Source organism: Dama dama, chromosome 4 (genome assembly GCF_033118175.1).
Source record: "Dama dama isolate Ldn47 chromosome 4, ASM3311817v1, whole genome shotgun sequence".
Classification (NCBI taxonomy): domain Eukaryota; kingdom Metazoa; phylum Chordata; class Mammalia; order Artiodactyla; family Cervidae; genus Dama; species Dama dama.
The window spans coordinates 13,785,798-13,806,878 of NC_083684.1; the positions used below are offsets into that span (position 1 = coordinate 13,785,798).

Here is a 21,081-nt window from a genome sequence, read left to right on the forward strand (position 1 = left end):
AAAACAAGAGCACCAGACAAGAAAATAAAACAAGTGAGATGCTCTCAATGGAGACAGAAGAACTAAGGAAACAAATTGAGGACCCAAACAACAATATTATGGAGCTAACACATAATTCAGGACAGCAAAGAAAGAACAGATATTGTGCTGGAAATTGAATTACTGAAATAAAAGACGTGCTACAATTAAAATGACAGACATCTTAAAACTGTTACAGAGAAACTAACAGGTATGGAAGACAAAAAATATCCAACATATGGATATCTGATTCCTTAAATTGATAGCCCAACAAATATTTAAAATGTACTTAAAGACCACATGGTACAAATAATTTTCCTGTGATAGAGGAATGATTTTTTAATCTCTAAAAGCACAATCCATGGCAGGAAAATTTTATTCAAAATGCTAATATATGTTCCAGTTAAATGGGAATTACATAGAATCAGAAAGAATTGTTCCAATAAGTAACAAAGTAAACTACCCACAAGGAAGAAAAAAAAAGTCTAGCTATACTCAAAAAATTCCATAGCTGCACTCAATGCCAGAACGCAATAGGATCCTGTCTATAAAGTTTTAAATGAGAGACAGTGTGTCTTGAGAAAGTTGCATCCAGTCCACAGAACCTATAAGTCATTCTTGAAACAGTGACTTCAAAATGAAATTTAGACAATTGAGATGACCGTAAATAAATAATTGAGGAATGCAAAAGACATAGGAAAGGGGCTAGTCAAAAGCACTGAATCTATTTAAATATAGAACCAACAGTAAATGTGTTTTACTATGGTTACTATTTACTATGGTTTTAACTACACCCTGCTTATTTAACTTACATGTAGAGTAAATGCCAGGCTGAATGAATCACAAGCTGGAATCAAGACTGCCGGGAGAAATAGCATCAACCTCAGATACAGATGATACCTCTCTAATGGCACAAAGTGAAGAGAAAATAAAGAGCCTCTCGATGAGGGTGAAAGGGGAGAGTGAAAAAGTTAGCTTAAAACTCAACATTCAAAAAACTAAGATCATGGCATCTGGTCCCATCACTGCATAGCAAATAGAAAGGGAAAAAGTGGAAGCAGTGACAAATTTTATTTTCTTGGGCTCCAAAATCACTGCAGATGGTGACTGCAGCTATGTAATTAAGATACTTGCTCCTTGGAAGGAAAGCTATGACAAACCTAGACATAGCTAGGTCTGTCATTAAAAAGCAGAGACATCACTTGGAAACAAAGTTCTGAATAGACAAAGCTATGGTTCTTCTAGTAGTCATGAATGGATGTGAGAGTTGGACTATAAAGAAGGCTGAGCTCCAAAGAATTGATGCTTTTGAACTGTGGTGTTGGAGAAGAGTCTTGAGGCAGCAAGGGGATCAAACCAGTCAATCCTAAGAGAAATCAATCCTGAATATTCATTGGAAGGACTGATGCTGAAGCTGAAGCTCGAATGCTTTGGCCACCTGAAGCGAAGAGCCAACTTACTGGAAAAGACTCTGATGCTGGGAAAAACTGAAGGTAAAAGGAGAAGGGGGTGGCAGAGGAAGAGATGGTTAGATAGCATCACAGACTCACTGGACATGAATCTGAGCAAACTGCAAGAGATAGTGGAGCCTGGCTGCAGTCCATGAGGTCACAAAGAATCAGATATGACTTAGCGCTCAACAACAATGGTTACTATGAGAAATAGATTTATATAAGTGAATATATACTATATAAATACCTATATTTACTGAGTGTGAAGCTCAGAAAATTAAAAACTATCATAGTGTAACTTGTTAAAAATCAGGAAGCAGGGGTGGTGGTCCAGTGGCTAAGACTGTGCACTCCCAATGGAGGGGGCCTGGGTTCGATCCCCGGTCAGGGAACTACATCCCACACACAGCTAAGGATCTAGCATGCCGAATGCTGCAACTAAGATCTGGTGTGATCAAACAAATTAATTAAATAAGTAAATAATAAATATTAAGAAAAAAATCTGGAAGCATAAGAAGTGATAGGAGAAAATGCACAAATGTTAATGCTCCCATCTTTCTTGATAAGGGTTAATTATACTAGTTATAATAAAAACTAAAACATGTAGTTTTACAAATCCCCAACCACTTAATTTAATTTCTTTTCTCTTTCCCTCCTTTCCTCCCTTTTTAAAGGAATATTTTATTCTATCTCTTGTAGTAAAGATGTGTTTATTTAAAATTCAACAGTTCTTTCCATTTCACTATAATTTCTTTTCTTGCATTGAATTTAAATAAAGGTAAATTATCAAATTGAATACTCAATAAAAATAGTATTTCATTTTAATAAACTGTATATATGCTCTACTATATACATATACATAATACATAAAAATATGTGCATATATTCACTCCGTGTTCACTAAGGTTAATCCTGAGTGGTAGGATTTTGCGTTTTTTCTGCGACCTTTGATCTCTTTAAAATAAACACGTTATCTGTTTTGAAAGACAACAGATTGGTTGTATTCTTATACTAGTACCTGAAGTGTCAGAGGCGGAGAGAGAGGAAGGAGGGGAGGACGTCGGTGCAGAGAGCAGAGGCGAGAAAGGGGCAGGGGGCCAGCAGGAGGAGAGGGCAGGGAGGAGGGATGAGAGAAGGGAGCCGCAGGGAGCTCAGACCGAGGGAGAGCGGAGAGTGCGGAGAAGTGGGGAGGGGCGGGGAGGGCGCGGAGCGGGGCGCCGGAGACCAGCAGGAAGTGCCGCTTGGCCGCAAGCTGACCTACTTTTCTTGGGCCGATTTGTTTGCCGCCAAAGCTACTGTGGAGACAGCCCGGTGCTCGGTGAGACTCGCAGGAAGCCAAGCCGGATGCCGGCAGCGGTCTCCTCCTCCCTCGGCGCAGAGGGCTGTCAGTTTTATCCACTCTAGCTTCCCGGGAAAAGCCGGAATCCCTTCGCAGAGCTGAGGCCAGGCTTCTCTTAGAGATCACGGGGCTTCATCCATAAACCTGAGTTCCTGCATGGGATCTCTGGCCAGAGAGCAGACTCCCTTCTCCCTGGTGCTGGACTAGACTCTTGTGTTCTGGGACCCTCAACTGATGTCCCCTCCAGGCCCATGTGAGGCCCACGTGGTGAAACGTTTAGACGCGCACGCGCGCACACACACACACAGACGCGCACACACACTTCCTCCTGGTCCAGCCAGCCTCCCAGCATCTGCGGGAGACTTGTAGACTAACAAGTTCAGGTTGTCAGCTCAGCTGTGCCGTCTTCCATCTGTGTCCGTGGGAAAGTCGCTTGACGCCCTGGAGTCTCATCTTTCTTGGTTTCTTTATTTCGCTGCACCAGGTCTTAGTTTTGGCATGCAGGGTCTTTAGCCGTGGCTTGTGGGATCCAGTTCCCCGACCAGGAGCTGAACCCCAGCGCCCTGCCTGGGGAGAACTGAGTCTTAGCGGCTGGACCAGGAGGGAAGTTCCTATTTAGAAACTCTTAGAATAAGCAAATCCTGTGATGCAGACAAGATGATGGGTGCCAGAGCTTTAGGTGAAATACCTCTTTTAGCTTCTCAGCAGCAACCGACAGGAGGAAAATTGAGACAGGAGGAAAAATTGAGACGGATATAAGCAGCACAGCCAGGAATAGATATTTGTCATTTGGAGGGGGTCATACATGGGGGGGGGGGGGGTCCATACCCCCTATTACGGTTAATATATTGATTTCTTCTGGGAAAATTACCTCTCCTGCACTGTGCTGTCTTGGGTGACTGAAAAAGTCTCTCACCCTCCCCAGGCCAAGGAGTGCTCATGACCCCACTGGCCAATTGGACTTTCGTCCCCAGGACTTGGAATCATGAAAAGAACATGCAAGGACAGAAGAAAGCAATGATACCAATAATAGTAACAGTAATAACAACAGTGGGGCTTTTTTCTTTCTAGTCATGGTACCCTATCTAGGTTATCATTGTTTCCACCACCAGCACCACCATCTGGGTTAATGGGTATTAGAGTTTCCTTAGCAAGATTCCCTACCTAGTGCAAGGGCTGTGAACCTGGGGTCCCAGGGCTGGGTTCTCTGGAACTTTGTGGCCCTCTGAAATTGTCTGTACAACTGTGCATCTTTCAGAGAAGAGTAGTCTATAGTTTTAATCAGACTCTGAGAGTTGATTACATCAAGAAGGTTAAGATTTGCTAACGTAGCAAGTGAAAGTATTTCAGGCATCCTAGTGGAGAAACTCTTCTGAAAACTACCCAAATTCTTTTGTATATTCCAGTTTCATTCTCAGGACACTACCCTCTGTTCATCAGCTTTCCCGTGTGGCTGGCCTCCAGGGAGAGAATGCAGTGAGTTACTGATGGGGGGCCCTTGGCTCCACTTGAGATCTGTGTTACTCACCACAAAGTAAAAAACAGGGACATGAGGAAAGGAGGGAAAGAATTCTCCTAGGCAGCCCCAGGTGCACAGATCACAGAAAATGGAGGATAATAACTATTAGTATTTGTTGAGCCTATGTTCCAGATGCTTTCATATGTTATCTTATTTAATCATAACAAACCAGAGAGAGGGAGATTATTACCCTCATTTTTATATGAGGACACCAAAGTTTATAGAACTTTAAAAATTTCCTTGGGTTCACACAGCTGCATGGTTCCAAGACCATGTGTTTTCATGCTGCCCAAAACAACCACAAACCACATCCAAAGAAGGGTAATCACGTGTTGGTCCTGTGGTAACTTTGGTTATGGTGCTACTGTCTTGATCCCCCTTTCATGTTTCTAGCAGTGAACCTGGGTTCAGGACGGTGAACCCAGGCGTGGCTGTCTGGTATTCACCCCCAGACAGAGAGATTGATTGATGGGTGAAAACATGACCCATGTCAGAACCATCAGAGTTCTTCCCTGGATTGTGCAAGTGGGGACAGCCCTTTGCTTCTTGGATCTTGGGAAAAACATCTTCAAGAAGAGAGAATAAAGTCAGCCAGAAACCAGAAGAGATGAGAGATGGGCAGCAGGACTCCAGTAGCTCTGGGCCTCCAGGTCCAGCTCTAGAAGTTCTCCTTGGCATTCTATGAATGTCTCTCCCAAAAGCTTGGACAGATGGAGTCAGTCAGTGGAAGCACAATAACCATAAACTCCATAGTGACCTATCACTACATTTATTCTTGGCATCAAAACTCTAAGGTAAGTGCTATTCTTTTACAAAAAGGAGAGAAATCAGGGACAAAGTGGTTAAGCACATTTGCCCAGGGTCACACAGAGGTGAGTGGCAGGGCTCCAACTTAATCTCCATGTCACACTGCTTTCCATCAACATCATGGAGATACGCGCCAGTATCTGAGTCCTACCTGTGAAGGGAGGGATGTTATTCCTCAGTTCGGGGAGGGAGCTAGAAGTAGCTGAGATACCTCCACCGCGGAATGTTTGTCCCAGAAGAGGGACTCCTTGCTTACCTAGAGAACAAATGTACTGGTCAGTATTCTGCTGGAACAAACCACTCCAAAAATTTCAGGGTTTTACAACAACAAAGGGTACTTCTTGCATTCAGGTTCACAGCTCCCCTCAGCTCTGATCCATGTCTTCTCACTGCAGGACCCAGGCTGAAGGAGCGGCTAGTATTTGGAATGTGATTTGATGGCGAGCAGGCAAGCCAAATTGGGCGAGATCATTGAAAGCTTCTGCTTGGACACAGCCTGGATCATGTCCACTCACATTCCACTGGCCAAAGCAAGTCATATGGCCAAGTCTGACAATATATTCCATGCACTGGAATAACTCTTGGAAGAAATTCGTTCCACTCACGGGCATCACTCCTGGGAGTCATGTGGCAAAGGGTGTGGATGTATAATACTCTCCTGGGGAGGAGGAAGATGGTTACAAACAATAACGCAATCAGTTATACCAAGAAAAGAGCATGTGCTGGAACAACAGAAGACCTGACCAATCTACATTTCCTCACAGGGAGCCCTCCAGGAGGGCTAATGGGGGAGGCTCAAAGCTCCCAAACTTCTGAGTTGAGCAAAGACAGAGTATCAGCTGCAGACAGACCATATTTCAGTGGCAGAAACAAACAGTTCCTGAAAGCTAAACTTTCGACATCTGGAGCCCAAATAGAGGCCTCACAAAACGCCAGAACACAATGGCCCAAGGCATGCCTGATGGATGCGTCATAAGAATAATCATTGTCTCAAGGCCTTGGGTTATGAGTAATTTCCCCTTCTGTTTTCTATTGTGTTATTATGCTACTTTCTTAATTATAAAAATGAGCATTTTGTTTTTTAAAGACACGTTCCCTTGCTGAAATCAAAAACAGCATGGGCAACAGAGGCAACTGCTTTTCAACACCAAACCTCACCATGTTGAGGAAGGTTTGTGTGTCAGATGATGCACCAAGGGTGCGTAAGTTCAATCCTGTGGAGCAAATGCTCCTGCTGTTCACGGGAGCACTGACAAACAGAAAGGTGGTGATCAGGGTAATCTTGTTCCTTGGGTTCTGTGTGTGTACAAACTAGACTTCATTTGCAAAACCTAGATGTTCCAGATGCAAAGAACTGACTCATTGGAAAAGACCCTGATGCTGGGAAAGACTGAAGGCAGGAGAAGGGGACAACAGAGGATGAGATGGTTGGATGGCATTACTGACTCGATGGGCATGAGTTTCAGCAAGCTCTGGGAGTTGGTGATGGACAGAAAAGCCTGGGGTGATGCAGTTCATAGGGTCTCAAAGAGTCGGACACAACTGAGCAACTGAACTGAAATGAACTGAGATGTTCCAGGAATTTTCCACTCAGATCCCATCTATGGTTGAAGAAAGAGAATGATCACCTGTTTTGTAGTAGTTGGAGATACTGGATTTCTTTCTGGCCCAAGAAGGATGATTAGGCAACAAGGGCGTTAAAAGGTCTTCTTGTTGTTGTCATTAAGTCGTGTCCAACTCTTTGTCATCCCATGAACTGCAGCGCGTTAGCCTCCTCTGTCCTTCACTACCTCTCAGAGTTTGCTCAAACTCATGTCCATTGAGTCAGTGATGCTATCCAACCATCTCATTCTCTGTTGCCCCCTTCTCCTCTTGCCCTCAATCTTTCCCAACATCAGGGTCTTTTCTAATTAGCTGGCTCTTCCCATCAGGTGGCCAAAGTATTGGAGCTTCAGAATCAGTCCTTCCAATGAGTATTCAGGGTTGGTTTCCTTTAGGATTCACTGGTTGGATCTCCTTGCTGTCCAAGGGACTCTCAACAGTCTTCTCCAGCACCACAATTTGAAAGTATCAATTCTTTGAAACTCAGGCTTCTTTATGGCCCAACTCTCCCATCTGTATATGACAACTGGAAAAACCATAGCTTTGACTAGCACTGAATCTGTGAGAAGTCAGCCTTGTGGTTTGGTAAAAGTTAAATCTGAGTTTGAACCAATGTCAGACCAATTTGGTACAATATGCATATCAACATCGGCCACGGGCTTTTGAGTTATTTTTAAACCTTGATCATGTTGCTTGACAGCTCTTTTAGTGTGGTTAAGTAATTTCTCTGTGCCTCAATTTTCTTCTTGAAAAAATAGGGTAATAGTATCTACCTCATTGGGATGTGTTTTTAGGATTAAATACACACATCTAAAGCTACTAGCACCATTCCTGACATATAGCAAGTAAATAACAAATTGTGGTTTTTTTTTTCCCCCAAATTGTGGTTTTTAAAAACTAATGTAATAGGGACAAAAATTATTGATAATGTGTGTGAGGGGCTTCCTGGGTGGCCCAGGGGTAAAAGACTCTGCCTGCCAATGCAGGAGACACAAGAGATTGGGGTTCAATCCCTGGGATGGGATGATTCCCTGGGGGAGGAAATGGCAACCCACTCCACTATTCTTGCCTGGACAGAGGAGCCTGGAGGGCTACAGTCCATGGAGACTCAAAGAGTCAGACCCTAATGAGCACAAGGTGAGTGTGTGTTCATAGCTTTCCCTCTTCTACTGAAGAAAAGCTGGAATTACTTGGTCAACATTTCGTCCTTCTGCCCCTCTCCACACTCTCTTCCATTCTTGGGGCTTACTAGGGAAATCTGACTCATCAGTGTGAAAAGAAGCAGAAAAATGCAGGTGAGAATTTAGAATGGAAAAATGCTAAACAGAACAAAACCAAAATCAAGTAAACAATAAAGAAGAAAGAGAGAGAGAGAGAGGGAGGGAAATGGAGAGAGGTGGGGGGAGGGGAGAGGAGGGGAGAATTGGGCTCACATAGTTAAGAGTATTTGTTAAAATTTTGAAAAGTATAGAAATAAGAAATAGGGTGAGAGACTTTGGAGTTGTTGTATAGTGTGAGAGAGGTGGTAACTGAGATCCATCAAGGAAGGGATTGAATGTTATAGACTGGTACATAATTGGTGGTGGTGGTTTAGTCGCTAAGTTGTATCTGACTCTTGCAACTCCATGGACTGTGGCCTGCCAGGCTCTTCTGTCCATGGGATTCTCCAGGCAAGAATACTGGAGTGGGTTGCCATTTCCTTCTCCAGGGGATCTTCCAGACCCTGGGATCGAACCCAGTCTCCTGCATTGCAGGCAGATTCTTTACCATCTGAGCTACGAGGGCAGCCCTGGTACATAATTATCTCAAAATTTGGCAACACAAAACAAAAATGATATATCATCTCCCTATTTCTATGGGTCAAGAATTTGGGAGATGCTTAGCTGGGCTATTCTGACTCAAGGTCTCCAAATGAGGATGCTGTTAAGATGTGAGCCAGGGCTGAAGTCCTCGGAAGGCTTTCTGTTTTATTGGCTGCTCCAGGACTCAGTTGCAGCGTGCAGGATCTAGTTCTCTGACTGGGGATTGAACCTGGGTCCCCTGGATTCAGAGCATGAAGTCTTAACCACTGGACCACCATGGAAGCTCCTCTTCTGAAGGCTTGATGGACTAGAAGGCCCTCTTTCAAGATGGCTCATTCATATGGCTGTGGGCGGGAGGCCTCAGTCCCTCACCACAAGGGCTCTCCCAAGGGCTGCCTGAGCATCTTCACAACAGGGCAGCTGGCCTCCCCAGGGAAGTCCAGGAGAGAGCGCAAGGAGGCGTCTGTAAGGCCTTTTACAACCCAGCCTCGGAAATCAGGCACCATCCCTCCACCATAATCCAGTCACTAGAAGGGAGTCCTAGAGGCCAGCTCACACTCAAGGAGGAGAGAACTGACCTCCATCTTTTGAAAGGAGGAGTATCAGAGAATTTATGGACATATTTTAAAGCCACCAAAAGGATTTAAGAGAGTGTCACTGTGGACTGTGATTTTAATTCCCTTGAATACTATTGGGGGACTGCTTTTTTTTTCCTCCCTTCGACTACAGAAGTTTTGTTGTTTTTGTTGCTTTAATATGACATGGTCTCTAGATTGGTCTGTATATTTGTTTCATTTTCTTTATGACTGAATGACATCCCTTGGCATTATTTTGTAATACAAGTCTGCTGGAGGTGAACCCTCTCAGCCTCCTCCTTCTGGGACTCTAATTGCATGTAGATAAGATTATTTGATATTGTCCCACAAGTCCCTGAGGCTCAGTTCATTTTTGAAAATCTCTTCACTGTCTGTTCTCTTCAGCTTTAAAAAAATCTCTGCAATAATGATTGAATCATTATTACTCATTTGCCTTCAAGTTTCCTGACTGTCTTCTGCCATCTCAAATCTGCTGTTAAATACATTCAGGTATTATTCATTCCAGTTTTTACTTTCACTTGTAGAATTTCCATTTGTTCTTTTTTATAGTCTCTGTTTCTTTGCCAAGATTATCAGTTTACTCTAATTTTCTGAATATATTTGTAATAACTGCTTTAAAGCTTTCATTATCTAAGTCCAATATCTGGGCTACCTTGGGTTTAGTTTTTAGTGCCTGCTCTTTTTTCCCCTAGACAAGAAATCACATTTTTCTATTTCCTTGTATGTCCAGTATTTCTTGACTGAAAATCAGACATTGTGACTAATACATAATAGGGTGTATATTGTAGATTTTTTTTATTATCTCCTGAAAGGTATGGCTTCCGCTGTTCAGTCACTGGCAAACCATCTTGAACTAGTGCAGGTTTAGTTTTACGATGTTAGTGTGGATCTGTGGAAAGCCCAGCCCCTCCAACTTGGTAGGACTCAACTTCCATACTCTGCCTTCCAGACTGCAAATCTTGTCAGGACATTATTTTGGGTTTTGTTAGGAAAAGTACAAATTGGATCTTACCCTAGGGCAGTGTTCTCAACTACGATTCTGCCCGTAGGGGACGCTTGGCAACCTCTGGAGACATTTTTGGTTATCATCAGGTGGGGAGCACTCCTGGCATCTACTAGGTAGAGGCCAGGAATGATGTTTATACACCCAACATGCACTGGATAGCCCCACACAAGAAAGAACTAACATCAATAATACCAATGTTGAGAAACCCTGCTCTAAGTCTTTATTCCTAAGGCCTGACCTTTCTAGCATCTCAGCTGAATGCCAGAGTATTCACAAGCCATTAATGAAATCTGTTCTGGCAGGACTAATATTCAGTGATCCCCAGCACTGTTTATCCTCTAGTACCTATATTCTTCTCTGAACCCTGTGGCTGCTGTTCTTTGTGAGCATCAAGTGGACTTGTTTGCATATGTGTCTCTCAACCAGATTCAAAGGGGACCCTCCCCCACACCCAGCTCTCCCTGTATGGCACCCTCCTCTGCAACATCCTGCCCCATGGATTCCACGTCTTCAGTTGCCCTGAACTCTAATCTCTGCTTCCTTAAGTCAGTGGGACCTCTGTGCTCTGGTCAAATTCCAATTCTTCAAGCCACAGTCAGAATATTGTCCCCAGGCAGAGTGCTAGATGATTATGGGACTCAATCCTGGAGTTTCCTGTCTCTCAGGGATCACGTGATTGCTATATTTGTTGCCCATTGTCTGAAAGAGGTTGCCTCATACATTTTTATATTTGTTTGTGTTGGGAGGTTTAATCCACACCAGTTACTCTGTGATGGCTAGAAACTGAAGTCCAGTCTGTTTACCTTGGCCTTTCTATTTCCACTTGAAGCCATGTAGAAACTGATGAATCTGAAGAACTATGGTAACACGCCCACACTGTAGGTGTTCTTCATCAGCCGCTCACTGAAGACATTTATAGTTCAGATTCTCATGCAACAGACACGTCCTGAGCCCCGACTATGGGCAAGGTTCTCTTGCAGAGGACAAATCAACTTATCCTCATAACAACCCTGAAAAGTGAAAGTCGCTCAGTCGCGTCCGACTCTTTGCGACCCCATGGACTATACAGTCCATGGAATTCTCCAGGCCAGAATACTGAAGTGGGTAGCCTTTCCCTTCTCCAGGGGATCTTCCCAACCCAGGGATCGAACCCAGGTCTCCCACATTGCAGGCAGATTCTTTGCCAGCTGAGCCACAAGGGAAGCCCAAGAATACTGGAGTGGGTAGCTTATCCCTTCTCCAGTGGAGGGATAGGCTATCCCTTCTCCAAACAATTCCTGGTTGATTCCTGACCCAGGAATCGAACTGGGGTCTCCTGCGTTGCAAGAGGATTTGTTTTTTACCAACTGAGCTATCAGGGAAGCCCAAACCCTGAGAGGTATGCATCATCATCCCCATTTTTTATAAAATAAAATTGTATTGGGAAGTGCAACTTTCCTAAGATTAAGGGGGAGATGAAACAGATCCAGGGACAGGATATTACTTCTGCAAGATCATATGGAAACATGTCAGTAGTGTGAATCAGGTCTGTCTGATTCCAAGTTCAAGGTCCTTTCCTTCCTTTCCAACATCCACAGCTGTCTTTCGGGGACTTATCATCTCTCAGAGGAGATCAAATGGTCTCAAAACGTGACTAGCTTGTCCCTTCTCACGCTCAACTGTGGTCTGCTAATTTTATTCACACTTTTCCTTTCTGGCTAACCTGTGTGTGGTGCTGGGTTTCTTTGTTCACATTTGTCCTGGGACGTTATCTGAGGCGGAACACCGTTTGTATCCCAGAGAGCCAGGAATTTACAGTGTCAAGAACATGTTGTCCAACATATATATCACGCAACTTCATTTCCTCTGTTAAAATCTTTAAAACAAAAAACAAAAACCCAAGTCTCAAATGTTAACTAAGCAGTTACGCAACTTGGATGAGAGAAGATTTAATACTTTCTATAGAGCACCAGTAACTACTGATCTATTTATTCCTATTTTTTATGAATCAGGAACCACTTTTTAGGTTGCAGGTAAAACCATGTCATCTGTTTGCTCTGTAAAATCCCAACAAACAGCAACTACATTGTAGTGGGTTGAATGCTGGCACCAAAAAAAAAAGTGTGTCTATGTCCTTACTCCCCAAACCTGTGAATGCAATTTTATCTGGGAAATGTGTCTTTGCAGATGTAATTCAGTTAAAGATCTCAAGATGAGACCACCCTGAATATCCAGGTGCCCCAAACCCAGTGACAAGTGTCCTCATGAGAAACAGAAGAGGAGAGACACAGAGACCCAAGGAGGAGACTGTGAAGACAGATGTACAGACTAGAATGATGCCAACAGCCCCCAGAAGCTGAAAGAATCAAGGAACAGAACCTCCCCCTAGAGCCTTTGGAAGGAATGCAGCCCTGCCAACATTTTTATTTCAGATATCTAGCCCCCAAAAGTGAGAGAAAATAAATTCTGTTGTTTTAAGACACCAAGTTTGTAGTAATTTGTTACAGCAGACACAGGGAACTAATAAACGTGTTCTCAAAAAAAAGACAATCATGATCACACCAGACTCTTCAGAGATCTTTTTCCATTAATATTTGGTTTCCTTCTTGTTCATGGGTTTCCTCAGTGGCTAACCTCCCTACTACTACAAATGTTTATAGTACAAATAGGAGAAAAGCTTAAAACTGAGTAAATTAAGAAACACTTAACTTTCCCGATTAGGGAACGATTGCTGTGTGCTTCCATAGCAACCTGTGTGGCACAGAGAGAATGCTTTCAGTGCAGCTCAAACCTCAAGAACATTTACTGGCTCCCGTTCTGGAAAAGCAGAAGTGGGACGGGCTTCAGAGCCAGTGTGATAGTCAAAGGATTTAATCATCTCTCCACTCTGCCGTTTACAGAGGTGGTTGCTTTTTAAGGCTGTTCCCCTCACTGTTGGAGGAGGGCCGCCCTGGCAAGCAGGACTATGTGCTTCCTCTTTGGGGTCCAGGAAGAGAGTCAGAGAATGACAGAGAGGCTTCCTGTAGCCCTCTCCTTGGAGAAGGTGCTCCCCAGAAGACTTCAGCAAACCTTGCCGAGTTTAACTGAACACAGCTGGACTACATGCCCTTTTCTAAACCAACTGGTGGTTAAGAATGATGAGTCCTTAAACAATAATGAGTCCATGCCCCACAAACCTGAGGGTGGGTCAGCTTCCCCGAGGCCACCATAGGATGTATCAAGGGAGAGTAGATCCCTAAAGTGGAGATTTTGCCAGGAAGGACAGAGGGGAACAGAAGATGGGTGGGCATTAAAGATAAATAACAGAACAATACCAAAGTGGCCACCCATCCCATCTGCCTTAAAATAGAAAATACAGCCACGGGTGAAGATCCCTGCAGTCTCATGAACAATTACATTCCCTTTTTCCTTCTTCCAGTTACCTGCGAGTATAAATTTAGGGCTTATAATTCCCATTTATTTCATTCTATTTTTACTATCTACGCTTGTATGTCTAACCAACTTCATATGTTGCATCCTTTTGTGTGTTTTAGAACTTAATACAGGGAATTCCCTCACGGTCCAGTGGTTAGGACTCTGCACTTTCTCTGTGGGGGCCAGGGTTCCACCCTTGGGCGGGGAACTAAGATCTCACCAGCTGTATGATGTGGCCAACAATAAACAATACAAATGGGATCATACTGTACATACTATTCTGTAACGTGCTTTTATTATTCACGATCAGATTAGTGAGACACGTCCACGGGCATATGTGAAGTTTCAGTTCACACATTTTCACAGATGTATCCCAACGTATGATGAACGTATTCCTTCGTCCTCCTGTTCACCATTTCCGATGCTTTTTCCTTCTTTCACTACTGCAGAGAAAGCTGCTGTGAACACGCCATCGGTCCCTGACTGGGTGTATTCCTAGGAGGGTTTCTTTGGGGTGCATGAGCAGGAGTGGCGTCGCTGAGTGGTAAGGTACCTGCATCTTCAGCTTTCGCTGTTCTCAGCAGAGGCCGTACCGAGCTGTATCTCCACCGGCTGTGCATGATGATTCGGTCCCTCCACACTCCTGCCAACCACATGTCGGGTCCAACTTTGAAATGAGTTGGTCCTAGAAATCTCTTGCTGGTCTCCAAACTCCACGTAGGCCAAGGCACTGTTTACATCACTCGCTCCCAGCCCCCAGACAACGCGTAGCACTTGGTAGGTGTCGTGAGGGAGAGGTGGGCCAGATGCTGAGTTTGTTGAGGGCAGGGTCCCGGCCTTATTCTTCTTCTCACTGTAAACCCTTTACTATGTTGCTAACAGAAAGGGGGAAGGGTGGGAGGGTACAGTCTGGTGACTGGGATAATCTTGCTGTGGGCTGAATCAGCACACTCCAGGGATCTGGAGGAAGGGGAAAGGATGTCTTTACCTGTGCCCTCAGGCTGCTGACCAGTCTTATCGAGGAGTCCTCCTACCCCCTCTCTCTCATCCACGGTGCTCTGGGTCACCTAGCCCTTCACTGTGCCTCTTCAGGCTTCCCTTCTGCCTCTGGCTTAGGCTCAGTCACTCAGGTCCATCAGGTGTCCCCTTTGATGGAGACGGGGGACAGGGTAGTGGATGGGAGACCATGGAGAGGAGATGAAGGAAAAGGAAGAAAGCAGCTTCCTGGTCCCCACCTTAGCAGCAGCATCTAAGCAGCAGCAACTTCTCAGATAAAGGGATTTGGTTTTCTCTCTGCTTTTTAAATTCCACCTTCTACTGTCCTAATGGGCCAAATTCCTAGAAAAAAAGACAAGTGTGCACCACACCCAAGACGTACATCTAAACTTTCTCTGCTTTGTTCCAAATCCATCTTCCTTACAGAGGTTCTCAACCAGGGGCAGCAGCGCCCTCTGGAGGCAAATGGAAATGTGCCGTGGAATTTTTAGCTGTCTCCCTGCTAGGAATTTAGTGGGTCAGGGCCAGGGATGCTGAAGTCTCTTTATGAGAAGCACAGACCCGCGGTGAGGAACTATCTGGCCTAAAATGTCCATAGCACTCTTGTTGAAAACTCTGTGGGCTCTGGGAGGCTGAGGACAAGTGTGTCCCCAACACTTAGCCTGGGGCCTGGCCTAGCAAGAGCCCCATAAATGCCTGTTAAATAGGCACATGTGAACCCAGTATTCTATGGCACGGGTCCACAGAACTCAAGTGCCTGCCACGAGCACACTTGGGAAACCAAAGTGTTAATTCATCAGTCAGAACCAGACAGGAATCTGAAGGAAAAATGCCCTCCCTGTCGGGAAGCGGGAAGTCAGTGAGATTTTCTTTAGATGTGGGGGAAAGACTGTGTTCTCTGCCCTTGGGAAGCTATTGATACTAGCGCTATTATAGGACAACATGAGGACTAAATGAGATAATTCAAATAAAGCATGCTGTCTGATACTTAAGAAATACTTCATCATTACTGGTGAATGGGAAGTAATAAAGCCACTGACCACCTGAGGGAACAGAACAGATGTTTGTCCACTGATTTAATCCAAGGACTTAAGCAAACCAAAAGAACTTTGTGTTCTTGAGACACAAACTTTGTGTTCTTTATTCCGCCTCTAAGTCATCTTGTTCCTTTTTGAACAACACAACGTTGTGACTCATATTAAATGATAATTGTGTTTCTCTGTCTCTGTGACGATAAATATTTCACTTTTAGGCCTCTTATGCAAAAAAGAGAAAGAAAGAAAATGAAGGTCTTTCAGCCAACTTATTCTTCCTTCAAACTTTACAAATTCATTTTTCTTCCTCTGCTCTCCACCTTTTCCCCACCCCAGGCCATTGTTGGCATCTTGCTGTTTCAAGGAGTGTATCTGTGGTTTATTTCAATAACTTTGAACATTGATAATACTAAAAACACTTGGCATCTGTTCTCTGTTGAAATGTGAAAGCTTCAGAGCAATATTTACAAAACCTACTTCCCCAACCACTGCTCTCAGATTTGATTAAGTAACAGTAAAACATGACGTTCCAAATCAGTTACAAGCTGTTCCTGGGATGTGTTAGGGCCAATCCTTTATATTTTCAAATTTATGAGTATGCCACTAGAGAAATATCACTTACCCAACTGATCCAACAAACGTCTCCTCTCATCCCATACAATACAGTTTGGGTCTTCTTGTCTCGAATTCCTGTCAAAGCCCCCTGCCACATGTTTTGGAGACTGCTGGTGATGTGGGCATTATTTCAATATTGGGAGTATAAGAACTGGGGCATATGCATGAGTCAATCTTTTAGTACAGTTGTTCTGGCATAAACAAATCAAGGTGGGAGCAGGGAAGCGTGTTCCATACCGAACTCAAGTCCCTATTCTGAAAGCTGGGACCATTTTCCCCTGGAGAGCATGTGGGCAGGCGGTAACGCGCATGCATCCAATCACAGGGCTGTTATTTTGATTGAAAGCTAACCCAAATTATTAAATAGCACTGTGTGTTAGGCTGAAGAGCAGCCCCCAAAGACACTGGGTCCTAATACACGAAACCTGCAAATGTTACCGTATACGGAAAAAGAGTCTTTGAGAATGATTAAATTCAGGATCTTGAGATGGGGGATTACCCTGGATTGTCTGGTGGGCCCCAAGTGCCATCACAAGTGTCCTGATGAGGAGGCAGAGTGAGATCCAAACACAGAAAATAAGGACATGCGGCCAGGGAGGCAGAGCTTGGAGTGATGCAGCTACCAGCCACGGAGTGCTGGCAGCCACCAGGAGCTGATTTTTCCCTCGAGCCCTCCCCTCGAGTCTGTGTGGGAACACAGTCCTTGCTGACACCACGATTTCAACACAATGAAACCAACCTTGGAATTCCGGCCTCCCAAAACTAAGAAAATAAACTTCTGCTGTTTTAAACTCCTATGTCCATGGCATTTTGTTACAGAGGCAATGGCACAGTAATATACCATGCAAATAAAAAGCCAATCACAAGAGAGTCCAGAATCTAGGATGAAAGAAAGAATTTAATCCAATCCTTCTGTTCCTGTTTTATAGATGAGGAAGCTCAACAGAGAGGAGGCCAGGTACCATAACAAATCCACACACAGTGGGAGGCAGAGCTAAAATCAGGTCTTCTGAGTGATACAGCTCTTTCTTAAGAAGGGAAATCAAACCTTTGGTGTGTGTGGGTACCCTTCTAATTTTCTCAGAATGCTTCCAGTGCTGTATAATACTGTCCAATATGGTAGCCACTGGCCACATGTGGCTGTTCAAATTAATTAAGATTAAATTTAAAATTCAGTCCCTCAATCACACAAACCACATTTCAAGAGCCCTATGCTCACATGGGGCAAGGGGACTACTGAGTTGCATAGCACACATGCTGCACGCTCAGTCATGTCCGACTCTTTGTGACCTCATGGACTGTAGCCCGCTAGACTCCTCAGTCCATGGGAATTCTCCAGGCAAGGACACTGGAGTGGGTTGCCATGCCTTCCTCCAGGGGACTTTCTTGACTCAGAGATCAAACCCATGTCTCCTGCATTGGCAGGCGAATTCTCTACCACTGAGACACTAGGGAAGCCCAGATACATAAATATTTCCATTATTACAGGAAGTTTTACTGGACAGTGCTGGGCCAGACACATGGAAGACCCAGAGGACTGCTCATTGAACTTACAACCTCCATGTCTGTTGGTTCATGCTATGTTCCCAGCACTTTGCACACTGGCCAGCATGCCCTGGGGATCCCATAATGATCTGTATGAAGGTGCAGAGTGACCCTAGGGACTGTGACTCCTCATTCCTTGTCCTTCTGAGTAGGGCTTTCCTGGATGCTCTGAGGGACACTGCAACTTGGACCAAGGACCACATCCTGGGAAGCTCCCTTGTCTGGGCCCAGGAGCAGCACCGGGAGGCTGAGAATAAGACAGTGGGGCTAGACTCTGCTTCAGACCCTCCCTAGGCCCAGCTCACGTTCCAGCAGTCTACTGAGCATTCAGGTGTTGCTCCCTGCTTATTCTGATGCCTGTTGGGATGCCAACAGAAGTCGGACATACTCTCGAAAATATCAGTGAGTGTATGCATGGCACTGTGTAGTTCAAAAGCAATGCCACAGTCTCCTTTGATCCACCCAACAACGGGTGACGTAGAGAACTCCATTTTATAACTGAGAAAATTGGGGTTCAAAGGACAGAAGAGATGACTTGCCAAAGATATGCAAGGAAGCCAAGATTCCAGTGAAAACCTGACTCTAAAACTTGCGTTTCACACCACCATCCTTCCTCTCTGAACACACAGACACACGTTTGAGGCCCTGAGGACACAGGTGGGCCTTGCTCATCTGTGTAGCCCAGGCAGTATCTAGCAGTGCCCTCCTCAATCAAGGAAAACAGTCTTTAAGCTTAGTTTTCACATCTCACTCTCTTCCCCTGGGGGAATTTGAGAAGACAAACCAAGTCCAAAGAGAAATGAAACAAACAAACACGTGGAACTGTACTTCTGAGTTGTCAGCTCCAGAAATAGAGGAATTCTGTACAAGTGCACTTCAGAGGAGTGAATGCCTTACAGCGACACAAGAAGTTATGAATTGAAACTGAGATGGGGTTATAAAGACAGACAGGAGGCATCTGTCTCCAAAGGGCCGTGTCCCTGAGTTTCTAGATTTCTAACACATACAAACAAGCTAGGATTCTGGGGACATTCACAGCATTCCAAGAACATGATCATTTAAACTCTCCACATGTGAGATACAGTCATTTAATCCTCACTACAACTCTATGAGGTAGGTACTATAATTAGTCCCATTTGACAGTTGAAGAAATCGAGGTTCTAAGAATTTAAGTAAAACTTCCCTCCATCATCACAGTTCATAGGTGACAGAGCTGGGGTTTGAATATAGGTGTGTCTGATTCCAAACTCCTCATCATGGCAGTATTCTGATAACAAAGTGTGAAATACACATTTTGGAATTATGGGAATTTGTCATGGAAAATAAAGCCCTGGGGAGAAAAAAAAGCCTTCGGAATAGTTATGAGTAGGTTTCTGTGTGGGCATATATATAACATAATGTGAACACATTTCTATTCCACTCCTAGCATTTCCATGGTCAACATTTGTCTTTCTTGAAAGGCTATCCTTTGTTTTCAGCAGAAACACCCACAACATTTCAGAGTCAAAAAATTCAAGATAAATCTTAAGCATTTAGGAAAAAAAGAATCGATACTGAGTGCTTTTCTCAGAAAAGCACATATTTATGACAAATCATACTTCTTGCTGAAATTGCATCTTGACTAAAAATCTAGGACTCTTAAAAACATTTTTTTATTATGGAAATTTTCAAGCATTCATTAAAGAAGAGAGAAAAGTATAACACAATCTTATGAATCCACCATTCAGTTTCAATAGTTACAGACTCATGATCAATCTCATTTTTACCTAATACCCTCAAACTCACTTTGTTGGCTGGTATTTTAAAGTAAATCCCACACACCCATCACTCCCACTGTGAACACTTCCAAAATGCATATTTGACTGAAAAGGATACTTTTAAAAATATAATCACAATGTCATTATCACACCTAACAAAATTACAGTAATCTCTTAACATCATCTGAAATCTAGTCATACTCAAGAGTTCTCCAACTATCCCCCCAATGGCTTTTTTTCAGTTGGCTTGTTCCCATCAGAATCCAACCAAGATTCATACTTTACATTCGGTTCTTATGCTTCTTAAGTCCCTTAATCTTATACCACTCACAAATACACATTCAAAATGAATTAAAACCTTAAACATAAGACCTGAAACTGTAAAGTTCCTAGCCAGAGGGGTGGGGGGCAGGGAGAAAGAAAAGCTCTTTGAAACTGTGGCAACAATTTTTTGCATACAGTATTGAAAGCATAAACAAAAGCAAAAATAAACGAGTGGGACTACACTGAACTAAAAATCTCTGCACAGCAAAAGAAACAATCAATAAAATGAAAAAGCAATCAGAATGAGAAAAAACATTTGCAAACCATATATTTGATAAGAGGTTAATATCCAAAATGTAAATATATAAGAAACTCCTATAACTCAAAAGCTAAAAACAAGCAACTTAAAAATGGGCAAAAGAACTGAACAGACATTTTCCCAAAGAAGACATATGGATGGACAAGTATACAAAAAGATGCTCAACAATGGTAATCATCAGAGAAACGCAAACCAAAAAAGCCACAAGGTATCACCTCACATTTGTCTGAACGGTATCAAAAAGACAGGAGATAGTAAGTGTTGGTGAGCATGTGGAGCAAAAGGAGCTCTTCTGCACTGTTGGGGTATGAGCAAATATGAATCCTCCATGTGCAGAGCAAATACACCAGTGAAAAATAAAAGCTCTCTATACAGCTCTCTCTAAAGCTCTCTATACAGAATGCTCCACTTTCTCAATTCTCTACCCTGCAGAGTTGAGTAAGAAAGCAAATACCCTGAGAATTTCATAATGGCTTTGCTCCAGCATTAAGATTTTGCTGTCATATTCAATATGACCATCTGTCACATTAACACTTCCTCAATATATCACCAATAGGAATGTTCTCAAATACCTCAATACAAAAGTCATTTCAGGAAAGTGTTTAAAAATTAACTGGAGAAAAAGATAAAGCCAGAGAAGTGGTCGACAAGAGTGGAAGGTTTTTGACCTCAAAAAAAAAAAAAAAAAATAGTCATTTTATGGAAGGTAATTAGATCAGAAATAGTCTCAGTCAGATTTGTATGTGCACACAAATCACCTGGACATTTTTATTAAAATGCGGATTCTCAGGAATTCCCTTGTGGTTCAGTGGTTAGGACTCTGCGCTTCCAATGCAGAGGGCATGGGTTCAATCCCCAGTCAGGGAACTAAGATCATGCTGCATAGTGTGGCAAAAAAGAAATTAAATATAAAAATACAGATTCTAACTTGGTAGGTCTGGAATGGAGCCTAAGACTCCGTATTTCTAACAAACCTCCCAGGTGATGCTGAAACTGCTCACCATGGACCAGTTAAGTA

The 21,081-nt window shown here is 43.5% G+C and overlaps 1 non-coding gene across 1 annotated transcript; it reads left to right on the forward strand.

The window, feature by feature from the left end:
• Positions 1–20,857: 20,857 nt before the first annotated feature.
• Positions 20,858–20,930, forward strand: TRNAG-UCC (transfer RNA glycine (anticodon UCC)). Its single transcript has one exon. It is a non-coding gene; the product is annotated as a tRNA-Gly (tRNA).
• Positions 20,931–21,081: the final 151 nt, after the last annotated feature.